At 40.4% G+C, this 23,689-nt stretch overlaps 1 protein-coding gene and 1 non-coding gene across 2 annotated transcripts in view; both read right to left on the reverse strand.

Moving 5' to 3' along the window:
• LOC150091579 (uncharacterized) overlaps positions 1-23,689 on the reverse strand; it is a 123,055-nt gene that overhangs the window by 65,779 nt on the left and 33,587 nt on the right. The window lies entirely within an intron of this gene.
• TRNAT-AGU (transfer RNA threonine (anticodon AGU)) lies at positions 23,329-23,402 on the reverse strand. The gene has a single exon. It is a non-coding gene; the product is annotated as a tRNA-Thr (tRNA).

A 23,689-nucleotide genomic window follows, 5' to 3' on the forward strand; every position in this document is an offset into this window, starting at 1 on the left:
TCCTTTATCAAGACTCTCTGCAACTAAATTCTTCCTCTGCTCAGTGATACCGTCATCAACCAGTGACTTCTGATACCCTTCAGATTAACAGAACAGATTTATATATAGAACTTGTTCCTGCCTTGCTGATCTTGTTTTTGGATGACATCACTACTGCTGTTTGATTGTAGACCTACTGCTGTTTGCAACACTAGTTAAAGACATGGATAAAGATATTTATTTTTAATTTAATTTTTTTTTTACTTTATTCTGTTTTCTTCTTCATTTCTTTTTTTTTTTCTGCTGTCCTGTCTCCTGGAAATGATGTTTGCGCGTGTGTTTGTGTGTGAGCGCGCACGTGCGCTGTTGCCGCAGGGGTTCTTTTGAATAATTCCAAACTCGCTTTGGACATTCAGCGCGCGACCATGGCACATGCGTAGTTGTGGCCTGCCTCCCCGTGGTGTAGACGGACTGGGCAGGCTTTCCAGGTGATCGCCTGCCTGGTGACAAAACGGCCAGAAACAACTAAACAACACAACAACACAAGAACACACTACACAAACATATCATTACACACATTTCTGGCTTCTTACAGAACTCTGTAATCATCACAGTGTACAAAGGCGGAGTTGAACTTTCGTTCAAGTGCATCCTACGTAAGATACTATACATGTCTACATACATACGACTTGAAGATGTTTCTCGCCTCACAAGGAAATCAAGACGCTGTGCATATCTCACTGGAGACCATACGCCAGATTTTGAACCTTATAATATCCGAACTCTATTGGATTAGAGCAGCAAATCCACCTAGATTATTTTCAAACAAAAAAGAAAGAAAAGAAAAGAAAGGGAAAAACAACATCACAGTCTTCCTGAATGATGTTTTTGTAGACAGCTGCCCGCATCGCTCCAATTTGTGACCTGGGATAAACAACTTACTTATGTTCTCATGTCTGTGAATCGCATGTGTTCTGTGGTCGAATTTTCCTGTTTGCTGGACGAAAAACCCTAGTTTCACGGAGGGAAAACCGTGCTCACCTCACCTGAGACCGATTGATTCAGCTACGTTGCAAAAAAAAAAAAAAAAAAAAAAAGCTCATAAAAATTCCTCGGGCCAACGACAAGATTCAAACTCAGGTCTTTTCTACTGTTTAGTAAACAGTAACAGCAAAAAACTACTGGACACATTTTTTTCCCCAGGCTGCTGCATGAAAAAAAAAAAAAAAAAAATTGGAAATTGTAAAGCCTTTATGGGCAATGCAAAAGTGAGCTGTGTTAGGGTTTTTAGAGCAAATCAGGCACGCACACATATACAGTAGAACCCGGATAAGAAGTTTTCCAAAGGACTGGAGTTTAGAACTTCTTACGCGGGAAAACTTTTTAGAAGGGAAAATGACCTAAGAGTATGAAATATTAACTACACAAATAAAAATGAAAAGATACACTTAGGGGGGTAGTGCGAAAACAGTACAACGAGATGTGCAAACACATCCCTACAAACAGGATGCATTTCCACAGTTCTACTAATACGACCTGTTCTTTGATTTTGATTTTTTTTTTTTTTTTAAGATCATTTTTAAGTACTATTTCAGAATTTATAAATATTTTACTCTGCCTAGGGGAAACATTTTCAAACTGAGGATTTCTAATTGCTTAACATTCTGTTCATTAAACTCATTACTGAATACTCATTACCAAGTTGGAAGGATGAGCTCCTTTGGAGTTTCAACATACCTTAAAAGATAAGGTCACAATTACGATAAGACAGAACAACAATCCACTAAGTAATTCAGAACTGTTTAGAAAAATCAGAGCTTAAATAGATTCAAGGCAGAACTAGACAAACATTTGGAACGAATGGATCAGTGAAATGGAAAGGTTTTTTTTTTTTTTTTTTTTTTTGATTATGCTGTATACAGCTTGCTTTCTTGCATCATATGCCTCTACTAATGCTACTGCATGTGGACATGTGTTTCTGTAAAGGGCAGCACCTAGAACGTCTGTTCAACTCCGCCTCGTATCTCTGTGAAGAACAGTATCACTACAAATGGGCCAGATGTGTGTGACGTAGGTTTGTGTGTATTATGTGTGTGTTCTGTTGTTGTGTCTGGCCACTTTAAATTTTCTGTTTATACTCCGGGACGACCAAACGGTCAGAGGAGTTTACAAGATACACAGATTACAAGAAGCAGCACCGTATTCAGCAGTCACGGGCTTGAACCCCGGTCACTCAAGGCACGTGTACTTATGCACCCGCGCGCCTGACCACTAGGCTATGGCTTAGCCTTTGCTACTCAGAAGCATCAATCACCTGGAGAGATGATTCTGGGTACTCGTACACACCACGGGAAGGTGGGCCAGTCCCAGTAATGCACGTAGTCTCAAAAGAGACTCTGACCCACATGATGTTGCCAGCAGGTAGGTCAGGATTCCCTTGGGGGCCCATTCCAGAGGGGCAGACAAAAAAAAAAAAAAAAAAACCACCCGTGGTGTAGGTTATGGGAAAAAAAATAAATAAATAAAAAAAATAAATAACTAAAAAATAATAAATAAATAATAAAAATAAATAAATAAATAAATAAATAAATAAAAATAATAAATAAAAATAATAATAAATAAATAATAAAAATAAATAAATAAATAAATAAATAAATAAATAAAAATAATAAATAAAAATAATAATAAAAAAATAAATAATAATAAATGAATAAATAAATTTTAAAAAAATAAAAATAAATAAAAAAATAAAATAAAATAAATTTTGAAAAAAAAATAATAATTAAAAAAAAAAATATATATATATATATACAGGGTATCTCAAAAATATTGGTACAAACGTTTAGGGGAGGTAGGTAACGTCTAAAGGAATGTAAATCGCATAGGAACCCATAACCGGAAACGTCACCGTAAATCGGTAGACCGTTTCTACAAGAAAGTGTTCAAGACTTGCTTCGGTGGCGCTAGGTGGCGAAGGTCAGTGAGTTACTGAATTATGTGCTCCTAAAAATACTCAAATACCTAAGTTAACCTGAAAGGATCATAAATGAACTGCATATTGACAGAGAGCTTATGAGAAGTGGAATCTGGATATAGTGTCTACTAATGGAATCCTGAACAGGTAATATGTCTAATCTTGATTTTAAGCATTCATACTTCGCGTAATAGTTGAAAGGAACGGTTGGTTTATAGTGATCCAGTGCAGCGGAACATAGCAATATTGTGCTTAAGGCAATACGGCACTTAAACTCTGAACAAGGTCAAGCGGTGACACAAAGTTAGGGATTAAACCTCCCCCACTTCCACCTGCATATTTCATAGGCTAGTCATCGAACGGTAGAAGTGCCCTATCTTGTTGTACTAAAGACTACCTGCCTCGAAATTACTGAAATTCCGGCCCCGTTTGCATTTCAGAACGAGAGATTTCAGCACATCAGCCGTGCCGCTTACTTGCTGTATATGTCTGACGAATGATGACTTCATAATTAAATGCGTTAATTGTCACAAAAACTATTGCAATAAGCCTGATTGTACTTCTGTAGATATTAAGAGATTAAACAAAACTAGAAAACGCAAGTTTGAATGTGACGCTTGTAGGCAACAAACAGGGAAAAATAATGAAGAATTACCTAATGATGTCATTTGTGAAGATTCTTGCGCAGAACAGATTAACGACCTTGAACAAGCAACAAGAGTAATCCTCTCGCAGACTGACCTTGGAGATGGCACCTTGGGCCATCTTAAAGGATCAATTTTTGAAACCCTGGGATGCGATATTTGCCCGGAAGATTGCGAGCACTCTGAAGGGGGTTTCGCTAGGCAGAGGAGCAATCATAGCCCGAATGAAAGGCAGGAAGAGAACCGTAAAAATATGTCTATGTACGAATTAAAGGATATCCTTGCAGACGGCATCAGCCCCTTTTTCGATGCAGGCTGTGGAATACGCTGAAAACCTCGCGAGCAATTTCATCCCTGTACATAAAATGCTACAGGAACTTCAGGAAGAGAAGTTTCTTCTCAAAGAACAAAACAGTAGAATATTGCACACCCTTAAACGACTGGAGGAAAAGCTAGGATGCTTTGAATCAGTCCTCGTTGCATAAGGTGGCTCAGCGGCCCCCGTAACTGACGAAACTTGCTATGCGAGGCAGAGCTACCCAAAGAAAAGTAGAAGTGATATGCATGGATTGTACAGGAGGACAGAAAGCATTGAAAATCAGAAACAGAAGACAAGAAAAGAATTGAATTCGGGGGAAAACATATCAGAACGAATTGCAAAACTACAAGACAGTCAAATAATATGTGAATTTCAAGCCCAGCCGCGAACTGTCTGTTTGCAGCAGGACCTCGCAAGCAATAGTACCAAACCCAGTGAAACTTTAGGGGCAGCACAAGGAAATGGCTCCACACATTCTACTAGGAAACCAAAATAAAGAAGTCTCAGACATATTAGGACAACAGGAATCAACTGAAATGATTGGGGCATGCATGTATTCCAAGAGTACGAACGCCCGAGTTACATCTTCCCCTTCAGTTGTTGTTGTTGTTGTTATTTAGCTTAACGACACAAGGGCTACTGAGGCCAAATTGTGTCTGTTCATAGTTTATTTAGTCGAAATATAGCACTGTTGGTGTTAAATTAAATACTCCTATATAGTCCAATACGTTTTAAAAATATTACAAGTTCATTTATGTTTGCTTCATTTCCCAGGATATGAGTTAAATCATGTGAGAGGTTCAACCTAGAGACTGACTGAAAAGTGTTTGACCGTATGGTTGAATATAGGGGACAATCGAAGAGGAAATGCCTAACAGTAAGTTGACTGTCACAGGATGAACACTGGGGTGGATCTTCTCCCAGTAGCAGGAACAGATGAGTATGATGAGTGTGTCCAATTCTGAGTCTTGCCAGTACTACTTCCTCTCGTCTGTTTTGTCGAAAGCCTGAGAGCCACAGCTTTGGTTCTTGCTTTATCTGGTAAAGTTTATTGTTGGTGTTACTTTTCCAGATCTGTGACCAATTGTCATAACTTGCTTTGCGAATTACAGGCTTATAATCAGTGTAAGGAACCTGAAGATGTTCTGGGCCAGCTGGATGAGGATTTTTAGCTGCAAGATCCGCACTTTCATTTCCCGGAATACCAGAATGGCCAGGGATCCAGCAAAAACTGATTGATTGATTAGACACACTGCAGGAAAATAGCTGAGAATGAATGTGTTTCAAGGTAGGATGAGAAGATGAAAAATTCTTCCTTATGGCAGAAACAGCACTGAGCGAGTCAGTGTAAATTATGACAGGTGAGATGGAAAGTTCAATAATTTTACTGAGTGCTAATTTGATGGCATATAATTCGGCTGTGAAGACGCTGCAGACTAATGGTAGTGAAGCTGTAACCGTTAGAGAAGGAAAAACTGCAGCTGCACCAACCGCAGTAGCTGTTTTGGATCCGTCAGTATAGACTTTACAGGCATGGGAGTTCACAGTAGTGTGAGCTAAGTGCAACTGCCTGATATTAAAGGAAGGTACAGTATTCTTTCCCCACTCCAAAAAATGTGTATCGTGGGAGGAAGAAACGTATGTCCAAGGTGGAACAGGAGCAGTTGTGTTCTGAAAAATATCGCTTAAATTGATATTCCAACTCTGAGAAAGCTCTTTAATCCTTAGTGAAGCAGGTCTGTTTTCATTTGGCTTGCTGTCATATATCAAATCCCACCGAGTATTATAAAGATACTCCCAACTGGGGTGAGATGGAAGACTCTGGATCTTAGCAGCATAGTGGAGCAATAATGATTTCCTACGAAGATGTAATGGAGGATCGTGTGCTTCGATATAGAGACTCTGGATTGGAGAAGTCTTAAAAGCGCCCAACGCAGTCCTGAGAGCACTGTGCTGGACAATATTTAGACGTTGTAAAGTAGTGCTCCTGGCAGAGTCATACACCGGACAACAATAATCTAGCCGTGACCGGATTAAAGTTCTATAAAGGTGCAATAGTGTATACCGATCAGCGCCCCATGACATAGCCGAGACTGATCGCAGTATATTCAGATGCTTTAGACATGTATTTCTTAAATGAGAGATGTGAGCTTGAAAATTCAGCTTGCTATCTAATATCACTCCAAGGAATTTAATGGTACTTACAAGCGGGATTGGAATATTGTTTATTTGTAATTCCGGATCGGGATGGAGAGTTCGTTTCTTGCAAAAGTGGGTGAGAGTGCATTTCTTTTCTGATAGTTTGTAGCCATTCCGTGAAGTCCACGATTGTATTTTGGTAATAGCAAGTTGGAGCTGCCGTTCGATGGTGTTCATACTTTGAGATCGACAAGAAATTGTAAGGTCATCTGCGTACATGTAAGTTTCAACAGTTTTTGGGATGTCTCGTGTTATGCTGCTAACTCGGATTGAAAATAGTGTTGGACTAAGTATCGATCCCTGCGGGACTCCTTCTTCCTGAATGTGAAATGCAGAGAGTACATTTTTATATCGGACCTGAAAAGAACGCAATTGCAGAAAATTTTGAATTATTTTCGGCAAATGGCCCCTAAGCCCCAAGTGGTAAAGGTCCATAATAATCCCATGACGCCATGTAGTGTCAAATGCCTTTTCAAGATCTAGGTTGACCATGACAAGATGTTGTTTCATGACAAAGGCATTGCGGATATGAGATTCGGCTTTGATAAGCACGTCCAGCGTTGATCTATTCTTCCGAAAGCCATACTGATGATCTGGAAGGAGATTTTGTGACTCCAGGATGTAAGTAAGCCTAGTGTGAACCATTCTTTCGAAAACTTTACCCAGGCAGCTCGTAAGAGATATTGGCCTATAGTTTTCAACACAGGAATGATCTTTTCCTGGTTTTGGTAAAGCAATAATGAAAGAATGACGCCAGGAGGAAGGATAGGCATTTTCGGAGAATATCCGATTATAAAAGATTAACATGGTACTCAAATCTTCTTGAATTAAATGTTTCAGCATAACATAATGAACTCCATCTGGGCCTGCAGCACTGTTTGAAGATCTGTTTAACGATTCTTGAAGTTCTATGAATGTAAAGGGTTGGTTGTACGGGAAAGAACGGTTCGTGAAAAAGTTGATTTTATATCGTTCTGCACTAGTTTTGATGTTCTGAAATGTGGACCCATAGGAGGCAGAAGCAGAGATTGTAGCAAATGATTCAGCAAGTGCATTAGCAACTTCTTCAGCTGTAGATAGGTCTTTCCCTTTCCAATGAAGTATTGGAGAGGGCATACGAGCGAATTTCCCATTTAGTGCCTGTATTTTTTTCCAAATGAGGCGTGTGTCGGTGTCTTTTGTGATTGTTGAGGCAAAAGCGATCCACGAGTCTCGTTTCGCTTTCCGTCTAATCTGCCTTGCTTTTGCTTTAAACCTTTTATAAGCAATGAGGTTATTAGTGGTGGGATTCTTACGGAAATTATTCCAAGCTCGGTTTTTTTCCTGTTTGGCAGTGAAGCAATCTGCATTCCACCAGTGATTTCGGTGATTGTGATATGTCTTGGATTTTGGAATGTAAGTATTTGCTGCAGTCAGAATCTGATTGATGATGTAAGTATTTACATCATCAATAGGTTCTTTTTTAACGTAAGATCTGTCTAGAAGTATTTGAGCAGAATAGCCATCCCAGTTCGCCTTTTTAAACTTCCAAGAGGATCGTTTATCAGGATTTGGTGTTACTCCTGTTTGTAAGGAGCAAATGATCGGAAAGTGGTCACTGCTAAAAGGATCAGTTAATACAGACCATGTCATGATTGGAAAGATGGAAGGTGAGCAAACTGACAAGTCAATTTGAGAAGTAGATCCTGTAGGTAGGTGGATGTAGGTAGGAGATCCAGAGTTTAATAAATTTAGGTCATTATTATATATAAATTCCTCGATCAACTTGCCTCTTCTGTCCATTGTAGCTGATCCCCACAATGGATGGTGGCCATTAAAGTCACCGAAAAGACAAATTGGAGTTGGAAGTTGTGCGATGAGGTTGTCAAGTTCTGATTGGGCCAGTGATAGAGATGGTGGAATGTAAATCGAAACAATGGTAACTGAAATACCAACTGCAATCCGAGCTGCCACAGCTTCTAGGCTGGTTCTTAATTGGATCGGTCTGGACGGTATGTTAGTATTTACAAGAATGGCTACTCCTCCACGGGCAGGAGACTCTGGGCTTCTGTCTCGTCTATATATCATAAAATTTGAGAATTTCGGCGAAACTTGGGGTGACAAGAATGTTTCCTGTAGGCATATACCTATGGGGTTAAACTGAGAGATTAAATCTCTTATGTCATCCGAATGGCTGCTTAGTCCTCTACAATTCCACTGTATGATGTTAGGCATTATTTTGGTTTGGCTGAAGATGATTCATCTGACTGTTTTTTATGTGCAGGGCATTTTTTTCGGTCTTTTTTTGGGAATAATGGACGTCCAGTATCCATAGTGTCATTGGCATGGAGTTCTAGAATAGGGTCTTCATCATTTTGGTGTATATCCACTTCCATAGTGTTGGTTGGTGGATCAGTTTCCTTAGAGTCTTTATTGGGTTTCAATCTTTCTGCATCATTTGAGACTGTCACAGTATCAGTTGGGATACTAATTGGGGTGTTGGTGGCATGGCTGGTTTTTGTTTTAGAATTTTCTTTTCCAGTGGTTGATAAGGTTGTTTTAACCCAATTAGCTAGCGAGACGTTGGGCGGTATTGAGACATCTGTTTGAATTGCAGTTGTATGAAAACTGCGAGTTCGAGAGGCATATGATGGACTTGGCATGGTCAACATTATTTGTCTGCGTGCCTCAGGATATGTGACTTTATGTTCTACTTTGTATTTTTGGATTGTCCTACCTGTTTTCCACATCTCACATGATTTAGAAAAGGCGGGGTGATTGCCTTTGCAGTTGGGGCAAATGGGAATTGCGGCTGGACAATCTGCCTGTGTATGATCTTTTGCTCCACAAATAGGACAGATGGCGTCACCTCTGCATGCCTGCTGTGAATGGCCATATTTTTGGCATTTGAAACAGCGAAGAGGATTTGGGATGTATGGACGAATTCGACAATTTAAATATCCAGCTTTTACTGAGGAAGGCAAATCAGGAGTACTAAAAGTTAAAATGATGGAACGAGTTGGAATGAGATTTCCATCTTTTTTTGTCATAATTCTTTTAGCAGCGATTACCTTTTGATGGCTAAGTTCTTGGACTAATTCCTCCTCAGACACTGTAATTAAGTCCCATTCTGTGATGACTCCTTTAGATGAATTTAAGGTATTGTGAGGAGTGACAGACACTGGTAATCCACCAAATGTAGTTGTTTTTAATAGCCACTCAGAATGTTTGGATGTGGCTGTTTCAACCAGGAGATCTCCTGATTGTAGTCGCTTCACCATTTTTGGTGATCCTGCAATAGATTCTAGATGTCTTTGAATCATAAATGGTGATAACTTGCCCACGGGCTGCGTGGACAGAGAGTGTATCACAAGAAAATTAGGGATGTCTGGACGCTGTGCTTCAGTTCGAAGCCTTTTTGGTTGATTAATATCATGAGAGGATTCATGTCTTGAGCTTGAAGGCTCTAAGGGTGGAAAATTGTTTGAATCCATGATAGCTCCTTTTGGCCCTGGGGGTTTATCTTTACCGCCCAGGTTTCCGGCCCCGCCACGGGGAGGCAGGAGCAGTGCCACGAGGTGACCAAGCGGCTGAGTTAGTAAGTTAGTACTAATAGAAAAAAACAGAAAGGTGGTTTCCCTTTCTGGGCTTCTGCCTACTTCTTGTAGTGCGAGAGAGCTACTATGCAATAGAAATCAAGAAAACGGTTTTTCAAACTAAAATAGAAACTGTTCGCTCAAATGTTCTCTGTAGAAAAACGCTTTGGAAAACGCACTAGAATCGCTTGGCCACGGAACGCTTGGCACCCGGGGCCTTTCCCCTTCAGATCATGTTCCTGCAAACCCACTCACTTATGCGCACATCACTATGCTACCTAAAAAGCATAACACTTTTGAGGGTAGAAAAACCCGCCCATCCCAAAATTTCATGCCTACTCTCGCCGAGGACGGCCGACGACGTAATCCAGTTCACAGAGAAAGTATTAACGTGTCTTCCTGTAACACACCTGAAACAAACAAACGGTTTTCTGAAATCTACAACATTACTTCCGTTGCAACCAGAGAGCAAATTTTTGTATCAAGGCTGGGGCCCACAACACAGCCCAGAGACATTAAAGCCATGTGTGAGAGCGAACATGGGATAACTGTGGAAGTAAAGCAAGTGAAAACACGACACCCAGCTTACTCCTCCTTTATAATCTCTTGTCCGCCAGATAAAGCAACTCGCCTACAAGACGTAAGCGCCTGGCCAGTAGGTACCTTAGTCAAGCCCTACAGAGACAGATGGGCCAGACCACTGGTTAAAAATGATGCAAGGAATCGGGCTCAATAGCAATCAAAAAAACTACCCCCAGCTGGGGATGCAGAACATCACATCCACCTGTTTGCACAAAACGTGAGGAGCATCTCAAATAAGCTCCACACCCTACAAACGATGATGATGTACGAGGACCTGGATTTCATTTGCCTAATCGAAACCTGGTTGGGAAATGGAAAACAGTTAGATCGGCTAACTGCGGCAGCAAACTGCAAATGTGTGGGAACCGGAAGAACAGATAGGCGAGGAGGAGGAGTTATAATTTGCTATAAAAATAAATACCAGCCTATAAGAGAACGAACAACCAATTCAAATAATTTTGAAGGGATTTGCGTTACCTTTTCAAAAGAGCACGTGAAAATACAGTTATGCATCATATACCTCCCACCTGAGCACACAAAGGAGACAAGAAACGAACTATATGCTTGGCTTGCTGCAAATCTAAAGCCATCAGTCGACACAATAATAGCGGGAGATTTTAATTTGCCTCTTCCGAAACACAGGGAGGCCAAGAAAGAGCTGGATGCTACATTGGGTGCATTGCACTTAACGCAGCTTCCGACACCAGTGACAAGGGGAATACAGCAACTTGACCTGTTGTATCATAGTTCCTTAGACATAAGGCTAGCTCAAAACTGCATAAAATTTAAGTCAGACCACAATCCCATTGAAATAGAAGCAGCACTGAAGATACACAAATACATGCAGGGTAACCACACGAACTGGGAAAAGCAAAGTAAGTATCTTTTCTCCGTGAAGTATATTAATGCAGAGGTCATTCTCAGTCACCTGACTAGTTACAACTGGAATGACCTGCAACAAAAGCCAGTAGACGAAGCTTTAGAAATGATCACTAAAAAGCTATACCAAACAGCATTGGAAGGAGCAGCAAAAGAAATCAAAATATCTGAGAGAACAAAGAATGGTTTAATCCACAACTGAAAGCAAGTTTCCTCAGGAAGCAAAAACTGTATAGAAAATGGCAAAGAACGGGTCATCCCTTCGATCACATTCGTTATAAGAAGGAAAGAGCACATTTTATCAAAGCAAAACGACAGGCACACTGCAGTGTTATTCATAACAAACTAAAACGAGCAAAAAGAATTACTAGCAATAGAAATAGCACAGAGAATATGACCGAATGCATTTTCATGGAATGGGCTAATAACACTTTTAGTAACCTGCATGGACTGAATCAAATTGAGAACACTGATAATGGTAACAAAATTTTGGAATTCCTGAAAGATTTAAACAAGCGAAACTATTCGGCAAGAGAGGAACCAACAAGACCTCCTTTGAGTGAAATACAAATCACCAAAGAGAGCGTAATGAAAGCAATCAACGATCTGCCCAATAAGGCCACTGTTGGACCAGACAAATTTCCAATGTTCATCCTTAAAATAAGTAGCCCATTTATAATAGATCTATTACTGCACATCTATCAGGAAATCATCAGGTCAGGAGCTTTCCCGCAAGCTTGGAAAAATTACATTGTAACCCCAATACCAAAGATTAAACACCCAAAATTGGCTAAGGATTACAGACCAATTTCTGTTAGTTGCACCCTTCAGAAGATATTCGAAAAAGCACTGCTTCCCACCATCAATCAACACTGCTTCAGCCATAGACCACCACATTTGCACTCAGTTATTTCGGGTAGATCAACAGTAACAAACTTACTGGAAACCCTTTTTCGCGTGCAGAAAGCACTAAATGAGAAAAAGCAAATTGATATTATTTTTTTTGGATATCTCCGCAGCCTACGACAACGTCTCAATTCCAGCGCTCATTGCGATTTTAAGGAATTATTTTAATGTAAGAGGAAATTTGTTAACTATAATAACCAGCCTGCTAGAACATAGAAAACTTACTGTTAAGCACCAAAAGCTACAATCTTGCTTTACCATCTCGCAAGGAGTGCCACAGGGGGAGTTCTTTCGGCTACCCTCTTCGCGGCCGCCCTGGAGCCGTTTCTTGCACGGTACTACAATTTTATAATATATGCTGACGATGTAAAATTCTTCATCACTTCCAAAGACTATGAATCAGCAGAAGGTATTTGCCAGATGGCAAATAGCACAATCCGAGAATTTGAGAGCTACCTGGATTGCATCGGGCTACGTATTAATGCACAGAAGTCTGCCCAAATGACCATAACTTACAAGCAGAATAAAAATGACATCTCGATCACTGTGAACGGGTCTAGTGTGGAAAAAGTGCACTCTCACCTGGACTTGGGTCTTAAGTGGGATGACAGACTCACCTTTGCTCAACACTTCGCCCATATGAAGACAAAAATATTCGCCGCTGTATGGGCTACCAGACAGGAACTGGTAGGAATTAGGGATCCTCAGTTAGCGACCAAGTACATTTTAATGTGTGTCCTGCCAATTGCAATGTATGCCTCGCAAATCTGGTCTTCAGCTCAAGATTCACATTATAAGTCCGTCCTTGGGATCGAGTACTGGTTCTTGCGATGGCTTAACAGAGTTGCTGGCCACCCTTTTACTATCTCAAGGGCCATTCTCTACTCAAATCTTAATATCACACCCTGGATGCAGCGGACAATTAACAGGAACATACACACTCTCGCACAAATGCTCACAGGCAGAGTGGATGCTCCAGTCCTGGATAATATTCTAGTCAAACCGCGTGCCACTGCTAGACGTTGCGGAGAAGTAAATAATCCATTGCGTTCAGTCCTGAACAATCTTAGTAGCCTGCAAAGATTCTTCCCATCAAATGCAGCGAAAATATTTAACTCACTACACGTAGATGCCGAAAAACTGTGTGAGGATTCAGCATACCGGAAAGAGATCTTTCAGAATTCGTACAGGCTTACCGAAATATGAATCGGCTGCAAAGTACCAAAGAATTGTGAATAAAAGTGAAACTTTCTGCTTTAAGAACAATAATAATTTGTTGACTGGAAAAATATACCTTCTGTAACAGTTATATAAATATGTATGTAAATATATGAGTTGTAGAATGTTTGTACAGAATGATTAATGTGTAAATACTGTATATATTAAACATAAAATGTTTATATAATATTTCGGGACGAGACTACGTGTTCAGTACAGTATGTGTAACCCACTGCACGTAGTATCTCGTACCCTGATATGTACTTAGCACCCTCCTGGCACTTTGCCGTCCCAGGGTGGTTTCCTCAGATAATAATAATAATAATAATAATTTTCCAGCCTATGTTTTGGTCACGGATGAGGCTTATTTCACTCAGGAAGGCTTATTCAATCAGCACAACGCTCATGTGTGAGCTCACGACAACCCACACGGTGTGCGCCCCCATGCGGCACAACATTGCTTCCCAATAAATGTGTGGGCAGGTATGGTCGGTGACTGCTTAGTCGGCCCATACCTGTTACTATCCCGCATGAAATCCGCCCAATATCGGATCTTTCTTGAACAAGTTCTACCAGGGTTACTTGACGATGTACCAGCAAATGTGAGACGCAACATTTGGTTTTAACATGACGGGGCGCCTGCCCATTATGGAAGGTGTGTTCGTGACCATTTGAATAGGCGTTTTGGGCGTCGATGGATTGGCCGTGGTGTACCCGTTGCCTGGTCCCCCCCACACTCACCTGATTTATCGAGCCTTGATTTCTTTCTGTGGGGGTCCCCTCAAATCTGTCGTGTATGAATCGCCTGTGGAGACGGAAATGGATCTCGTGCGAGACGCGTCTGCGCTGCTGCTACTGTCAGAGAAATTCCAGGTGTGTTCGACCGTGTCCGCCAATCCATGCTGCGTCGGTGTCACGCATGCATCACGTCTCGTGGTGGAACCTTCGAGCATCTGTTGTAACATCATGAAATGCATCCATCTCGTACTCCATTGTTAATATTATGTCAAATAAATGTTTGCCACTAATTACTGTCTTGTGTCATTTCTACTTCTTGTGCCTCTGCTACTACTTTCCCGTGACGTTTCCGGTTATGGGTTCCTATGCGATTCGCATTCCTTTAGATGTTACCTACCTCCCCTAAACGTTTGTACCAATATTTTTGAGACACCCTGTATTTAAAAAACGTATTAAGTGGGAAAACGTCATTATAATAATAATAATACACCGTGTATTTTTTATCACTTTTTATGCGGGAAAACTTTTTATCCGAAAAACTTCTTACGCGGGAAAATAATACATTACATTATATAGAGTTGAAATTGGGACTTCAGAAACCAAACCTAGTACCCACGGAAAACTTCTTATGCGGGAATTTCTTACCTGAGTTGTACTGTACTTGCTTATGAAGTAACTCTGGGATTATAAAATTTGAGGAATTTGAAGTATTAGTTAAGTTTGAAATGCGGATATGCGGTTATTGAAGATAAAGTGCCACTCAGATATAAGGTATGAGGAATTTGAATATGATGAGTGGAATATGTACAGAGGGGAGAAAAAAAAAGTTGTGTTAGGGTTACTGAGGACAACCTCATCCGTCCTGTTTTGATTGCCGAAAAAACAGAGCTTCGTGGAGAATAAATCTTGCTATTCTCACCTGAGACTGACTAACTCAGTCACGAAAAAAGTCCATAAAAGTTCTTCACATCATTGACGGGACTCGAACCCATGCCTTTTCCACCCAGTATGGCAAGGACGGTGATTATAGGCCTTGTGTTATCCGTGAGGATTCTACAGAAAGGCAGTCTTCTGCCGGAAAACTGTCCTTTTTAATTTATTTTACAATTTAGTAAACTCAGTTAGATAATTTTAGTCAATTGTTTAGACAGTTTCGTTAACTCAATCCATTTAAGGCTTTAAATGCTTTAAATTAAATGCTGATAGCATCCTTACTCTTTCTGAGATAGCACATTAAGGGGATATATACAAATTGTATTTAAATTGAAAAAAAGTGTGGTTACAGGATATATTTGCAAAAATTTGCTTTCAGTCAGAGAGTAATTGATTGTTGAAACAAACTTCCATCTGGCGTTGTGGGAGTGGGTAGTTTGAATAAATTTAATGACGAATTGACAAGTAATGTACTGTTGTTGTTTTTTTTTAATACTGTATAAACTTGCTTCCTTGCATCATATGCCGCTGCTGATACTAATAATACTATAATGCTTATATAAATTGGAATCACGTGATTTTTGTAACTGTCCCACGCTTGCTTCCTTTGCTCGATAAGTAGGCGCATCATCAATACAGTATCAGCATATTATACTGAAATTAAAAAAAAGTTCGTCATATCACCAAATTTTAAAATTACAAGCGGACGAAGAATGGAAAAATAAAAATACAGACATATCCAGCTTTTCCTATGTCTGGTAACCCTAAAAGCAAAAGTAACAGTAAAAGATGACACTGACAAAGGCTTGGATTCTATGCTGGGAAGATAATCTTACTTGCATTCATCTCACTCATTTCTACGCAGAAATTTCCGCTATCAAGTATTTGCCATTTGCTTTATCAAGTACATACTGCGTTCCTTTAAAAAGCCTTTCGCAGTTCCTAGCATTGGAATATTCAATCCTGAGGTGGCTAACTAGGATTTCTAACAACAGTTTCGCCATCCTTAAATCCATCTTTCGCTGCAACCAAAAACGTCTCGCCCTAGCATCGACAAACATGTCTACCCTTGTCCCATTACACACGCATTGAGTAAACTCGCCTAAAGCGTCCTAGTGGTTCAACAACAGCATACGAGTTGTGTTCCCAATAGCTCACATCATTCTCAACTACGATGTAAGCTTTGTGATCTGCTGTTCAGCCTATTTATTTTCCTGCAGACACAGTCGATATCTGCAGCGACTTAGATTTCAACTCTGAAAAGTTCTTTGAGGATATGACCTACAACAAGGTTATTATTGCTGATTTGTAAAATTCCCCTATTCTTACTGATGGCTAGAACCAGAACTGCGCACACTATATGTAGAGATATTCAATACAACAGTAAAAGTGTTTTATGAAATATTTAATAAACAGTAAAAATATAAAATATTTATATTTTATAATTTTTATATTTTGTATTTTTATTTTAAAAATATAATAGTAAAATCTAAGATCTACAAAATATTCAATAAAACAGTTTATTGAATATTGAATGAACTGTTTTATTCTATGAAGGCGCATCTTGAAATTGAAGAAGCCTACGTCATTTGCACTTCGATGCAACGTAGTTTATTGAAGCTTACAATTCTTTCAAATTGTAAGATATATAAAAGTTATATATTAAACAAAGTATAAAAAGTTATTTAAAGTTTTTACCTTCTGGTCAACATAAAAATTACAACGAACTCATCTTTCTCAATGATGAAATTTTATTATGATTATGAAACAATGATGACACTTAGCAAATGGCTTTAATTAGATACGAATATAAAAATAATTATTCCATCTGTTATTGAACATACATACATAACACAGCAGTTTTCCCCTCTACAACACGCAAAATTCTTCGCTTCCTTGAATTCGAGAGCTTCGTCATGATTGTTGTTGCAGCCTTTTACACGCATCAGCGGCGACTTAGACCATAATACGTATAAAATTATACGTATTATGTCTGCAAATCGTGTTCTGTGATCGATTTCTCTGTTTTCTGGACAAAAACCTGAGTTTCCGGGGGAAAAAAAAGAATGCTACCCTCGCCCGAGACCTATTAACTGAGCCACTTTGTAAACTAGGCCCATAAAAATCCCTCGCGTCATTGACGGGATTCAAATCCAGGCTTTTTCCACCCAGTGTGGAGAGAATGGTGCTGACATGCACTCTGCTACACTTTAGGGCTTTCTTACACGTATCCTTCTTTAAAAAAAAAAAAAGAAGAATCTCTGTCCATTTCTTTTTTAAAGTGGCCTGAAATTATTCACAATATACTTTTTAGATAGAGACTACGTATAATATAAAAATGAAGTTGCTAAATTACTTCCCTGCACTCAGCGGTTAACAACTAATCCAGCAGTAAGCTGTCCATAATTAATCATTATATATTCTGCAAAATTGTGTAATAGCACATTTCTCTGAGAAGGACAAGGGTCAAATAAAAGTAGCCCACGAGCGATACTGACTACCTTTTGATCGATGACTGACCGATAGCAAGAGAAATTGATAATACCTGGTCCAGAAGATATGCATCCAGAAACTGGCTGCACGCCTTCAATTAAACGTTTAATAATTCACTGTTGACTAAAGAATAAAACAGTGGTTCCAGATTGTGAAAATAATTGTTATATTTTGGATACTTTGTTCCAGGAAAATTAATGGAGGCACTGGTTAAAGAAGCACTGCAGGATCATTTAGACAAGACTTCAGTTATAGCTCGGACACAGCATGGTTTTGTCAAGGGGAAGTCTTGCCTGACCAATTTGATTGGATACTATGATGCAGTCACAAAAGAACTGGATGCAGGGAACAGCTTTGATATTATATACTTGGATCTTAGAAAGGCTTTTGATACTGTTGCACATGGAAGACTGCTACACAAATTGGAGCAGTGTGACATTGGAGGCAAATTGCTGCTATGGATAAAGGGGTGGTTGAGGGGGAGAAGACAGAGAGTGGTAATCAATGGACACTGCTCATCATGGACTAATGTTATTAGTGGAGTCCCTCAGGGCTCAGTGTTGGGTCCATTATTGTTTTCTGTATTTATAAATGATATGGATGATGGTATATCAAGCTTAATGTCCAAGTTTGCAGACGATACAAAGGTTGGCATGGTTGTCAAGGACACTACTGACACTATGCTGCTGCAACAGGATCTGGAAAGGTTGAGCAGATGGGCTGAGAGGTAGCAAATGAAGTTTAACATTGACAAATGTAAAGTACTACACATGGGAAGCAGCAACCCCAGAGCAACGTATCAACTCTGTGGTACTACACTGACAGTGGTAGAGAATGAAAGGGACTTGGGGGTGGTTGTGCAGGCAGATATGAAGTTCTCTGAGCAGTGCAGACGGGCTGCAAGAGTAGCTCATGGAGTATTGTCAATGATATACAGGAATTTATCCAGCAGGGATAAGGAGGTGATTATTCCCTTGTATAAGGCAATGGTCAGGCCACACCTTGAGTACTGTATACAGGTCTGGAGGCCTCATTTCAAGAAGGATGTAGAGCTGCTGGAATGAGTACAGAGAAGGGCAACAAGATTAGTGAATGGAACAAAGGGGTGCTCTTAAGAAAGGCTTAAGTTTTGCAAATTACAGTGTCTGGAGACTAGGCACCAGCGAGGTGATCTGATAGAGGTGTATAAAGCCTTGAATGGTTTGAGCATGCTCAATGCTGATGGGATTCTTCCTCTTGTTCAGAATAATCACCTGAGAGGGCATAAATTCAAATTGAGGAAAGACAGATGTAGGATAGACGTGCGGAAATTTGCCTTTAGCCAGCGGGTGGTTGGTTAGTGGAATAGACTTCCATCCCTTGTAGTGGAGGTTGATAGCCTAAATAAGTTTAAGGCTCAGCTGGGCAGGTATTTTGAACGAACAGAGGGGTGAAGTGGAAGTGGGTTTTTTTTTTTTTTTTTTTTTTTTTTGGCTGATGCTGCATAAGCTTGCTTTCTTGCATCAAATGCCTCCACTAATGCTAATGCTAAACTGCTAATGCTACTTTCAGCATTGGCAGTGAAAATTTTAAGTTGTAGTAGTAGTAGTATGGTTTTAGGAGCATTTGCTCCGTGTATACTGTCTGTAAAGTTCTGTGGTCGATTTTCTGTTTGCTGGACTAAAACCCGAGTTATCTGGAGAAAAAACCTTGCTACCCTCGCACAAGATCGACTAACTCAGCCACGTTGTGAAAAAGGCCCATAAAAATTTCCTCAAGTCATCGCCGGGACTCGAAATCAAGACTTTTCCACCCAATGTGGGGAGTACAGCGATTCTACCAACTGTGCTACCCACGAGAGCGTGTACAAGTGCAAAAATTTTCAAATCGGTTTCCTGAAAGAGAATTAAGATGAAACAGTATTGCAGCGATCCTCCATGAAAATAGACCGATGAGCCAAAACATTATGACCAGCGAGTCGTTATGTAAATTGAAGCAACTGCAGCTGAACTACGACGCGTGCGCGGGTCGGGACGCGGTATAAAAAACACCTGATACTGAGCTCCGTTAATCAGTGTTACTCTTGTTCTTCAGATGGGAAAGGAAGAGAGTTTGACAAAGGCCAAATTGTAATGGCCAGACGACTGGGTCAGAGCATATCCGAAATGGCACGGCTGGTGAGATACTGATGGTCAGCCATGGTTAGTACCTACCGAAAGTGGTCTGAGGAGGGAAACCCACGAACCGCCGGCGAGGTGTTGGACGACCACGGCTCATCGATGCTCGAGGTAAGCGAAGGTTCTTCCGGATGGTACGTGGCAACAGAAGGGAGACTGTAGCGCAACTAGCCGGTAATTGGAATGCTGGTGACAGGAGTAATGTGTCACAACACATAGTATATCGAGCCCTGCTGAAAATGGGGCTGAGTAGCCGCAGGCCGCTCTGATTGCCCATACTAACCACGATTCATCGGCGACAGCGCCTACAATGGGCACGCGAGCATCGAAACCGGACCTTGAGTAATTGGAAGAAGGTCGTCTGGTCCGATGAATCACGTTTCCTGTTGCACCATGTGGACGGCCGGGTAGGTGTGCGTCGTTTACCTGGGGAAGTGATTGCATTGTGGGACGAAAACAAGCCGGTGGCGGCGGTGTCATGCTTTGGGCGATGTTCTGATGGGATATCCTGGGTCCAGTCATCCATGTGCAGGGCACTCCGACGTCTACCTAAACATCATTTCTGACCAGGTACATCCTTTCATGGCAACGGTCTTCCCCTTTGCCGGTGCCGTCTTTCAGCAGGATAATGCGCCATGCTACACAGCCGGATTGTTCGAGACTGGTTCGCGAAACACGAGGAAGACTTCCAGGTATTGCCCTATCCTCCAAATTCCCCAGACATCAATCACATCCAGCATCTGTGGTTTGAGTTGGAACAGCAACTCGGATTTGAGGCGTCTCAACCGCGAACCTTACAGGAGTTAAAGGATCTGCTGGTTACGTGTTGGGACCAGATACCACAAGACACGTTTAGAAATCTTGGCAGCGTCCATGCCTCGCCGGGTACGAACTGTTTTGGCTGCATGTGGAGGACCAACATCATATTAGGTAGGTGGTCATAATGCTTTGACTCATCGGTGTATAATGGATTCATCGCTTGTCTGGAAATGTTTGAATTCAAATCCCGTCGGAGATATGAAGAATTCTTGAAAGCCTTTTCAACTGAGTTTGTAATGAGCCGATCTAAGCAGAAGTGTGTTGGGTTTTCCATGTGAGTTATTCAGGGTTTTTCATAGAGATATAACATTTTTTTTATGAAACCCCAAACACGAGAGGTATTAGAACCTACACGACTTAGCGCTGTATATGGGCTGAAGGTTGAGAAGATGAAAGAAAAAACTTGTTGATATTAGACTTGAACTTCCGAAGATTGTAAATTTCAGAAAAAATTTCACTGAAAGAGAAAAGCCAGTTTTATAGTTGTAGAGAAGGCAAAATTTGTAATGTGCTTATGTCAAGAGAGATTAGAAGTCGCGGTAATCCCCAATAGAGATATATGATCTTGCCTATAAATCAGAGTGTCATCGAAGATAAGCATGGGGCAGAAGAATCCTTTTCGCGAGATATAAGACAGGACTGAGATTTAAAAGGATTGAAATGAACTAAGTTATCTTTGCCCCATTGGAGAATTACCTGGATATCAGCCTTTAGGGAATTGGTAGTGGACATTCGAGAAGTTGAAGCTGTTTGTGCAGGGCAAGGTTTCTCAAACTGGAAGGTGGAATGCAATATACTGTCATCAGAAAAACTATGGATAGGATTTCCGGTCAATAGAAGGACGTTATTAATATACAAGAGGAAAAGAGTTGGAGGAAACACTCAACCTTGGAGAACACTAGCATTAGTGGAGAAGTTAGAAGGCAAAGAGCCATTTACCATTACCCGCATCTAGCAGTCACAGAGAAAACCGGATATCAAATTACAGAAACAGTGGCAAACCATAAGATGAAACTTATATAGACGGCCTTTAGGCCAAACACAATCAAAAGCCTTTGAAATCTCAAAGCAACTGCTTGAGTCTCACAAACCTTTCCATTTAATTTGTCCATAGAGAGGTAACATAACCCTAGGGACTCACATCTGGTGAGTATGGGCTTGGTACACCCAGGGACCTGAGCTGGAATCATCATTCTCTTCTTGGTGATTCCCTTCTACTTCTCTCTCTCTCTGGTAACTCGGGAAATTTTTTTTGCTGGTGCAGCATAAGCCTCAGGCTGCCTTGCACCATATAGCTAATGATAATAATTATAATAAGCCAGAATATCGCTAGTGGATCGATACTGGCGTAATCCATACTGGCGATCGTTGAGATCAGGCGTATGTTAAGTGCCAAAGAAACTAAGGCTATGAGGCGTCAGCACATTGTGTCTCTAATTGTGTGTGTATTCTTCAGTTTGCTTCACGATAAACCGCAGTTTCCGGGAAGAAAAAGCATGCAACCTTCGCCTGAGACCGACTAACTCAGCGGCGTTATGAATAAAGCTCATAAAAAATTTCTGGGATTCCAATTCAAGCTTTTTCCACCCGTTTCAGGAGACAATGATTATAACCATTTGCTACTGCGAGGATACGCAACATGCAAATCAGCCCTTGAACAAATTCAAATTATTATATTAAAGCCACCCGTAATTTCTTAGATATATATCCATATGCCTGTAAATTGCGTGTGTTCTCTGGTCGATTTGCCTGGGGGGGGAACGCTATCTATGCCTGAGACCAACTAACTCAGCCATGGAGTGTAAAAAGCCCATTAAAGTTCCTCGCATCGCCGACGGGATTCGAACTCGGGCCTTTTCCACTCGGTATCAGGAGGACTGTGACGATACCACTGTGCTACCAAGGAAGATACAGCCCTTGAACACCCATACTCGCTGACAGGCGTGTCTCCTTCAATGTGTGTGCATGTGTGTGTTCATGCGTGTGTGCGTGTTTTGAAATGACCTATGGCCAAAGCAGTCGAAGCACCATCAACCCAAAAACACCCACCCAAACAACTGCGGGGAAAAACAAGGAAGGTCGTCTTTTCAAATTTTACTTTGTAAATATGTTCACCTATCTCAAAACAACAAACATTTAAGCGACTTAAAAATTAAAAAGTACTTTTTTATTTCAGTGTCCAATTATTATAGTATATTATTGTTCCTAATCTAGTCTTTAAGTGAACACTGATCTTCGGGAGAAACAACACTTATCATGATTAAATATAACACTAATTCACCACTACACTGTATAATTCACAATTTGCTTTATTCACAAAGCTGGAATATTTATTGAAAAAGTAGAATTAGGTGGGATTTTTTCCCCATCAGGTAGAGCGAAAAAAAAAAATCAGTGGGCAGAAAAACAGCTGTTAATGAAAAACTGAACCCGCGTTAAAACAAGCGAACCGGTGAACCAACAAAGACTCGACTTATCAGGCCGTTATTTAGAAGAACCACTCAACATCGTTAATTATATATTACCATAGTACATAACCAATCGAACAGGCCACGGCGTCATACTGATAGACATCTCAATGACGTAAGACTTGTTTCGCTACCATGAAAGTATAACATGAAATTCTGCTAAGTATTGAACTATAATGCTCATTTGTTCCAAAAATAGTTATTTTGTATCTGGTTGGAATCATCACAAGGGTTGACTCCTCTAATAGTTTCCCAATTTATCCAAATCTTGCTGAAAATCAATTTCCTTGTCTCCACAATTTCATCCTTTTCATTTGATCCTGAGATTGCGAAAAACTTCATTAAAATAAATTTTTTTCTCGGAATGGTGCAGAGGCTTCATACAATATTATCTTTTACGACAAGCAGTTGTCTAGGCTAAAAAAAAAAAGGAAAAAAATCATAACAGGCACCGGTGAGATTCGAACTCACGATCTCCTGTTTACTAGACAGGCGCTTTAACCAGCTAAGCCACGGCGCCACATAATATCAATTTACGTTTATAACTCTACTGGTTATTGTAAGACACCTAAATATATCTTAAAAATTGTTATTATATATATTTTGCATCCCACGATCTCCATCTTTAACCATTGTTTAAAACTTCGATTCTCCCCCCACCACCCCTCCTGCTCTTTTGCTCCATGTGCAATATCTTTCCAGTACCGAAATTTAACTTCTCCTCATCCTTGCCTAAAGACTTCGGGTCTTTGTGCTACCTCTTCGATTCTAAAACTGATGCAGAAAGCTCTACTTCCTCTGCTTAAA

Source organism: Mastigoproctus giganteus, chromosome 1, assembly GCF_048544385.1.
Source record: "Mastigoproctus giganteus isolate SK-2022 chromosome 1, ASM4854438v1, whole genome shotgun sequence".
Taxonomy (NCBI): Eukaryota; Metazoa; Arthropoda; class Arachnida; order Uropygi; family Thelyphonidae; genus Mastigoproctus; species Mastigoproctus giganteus.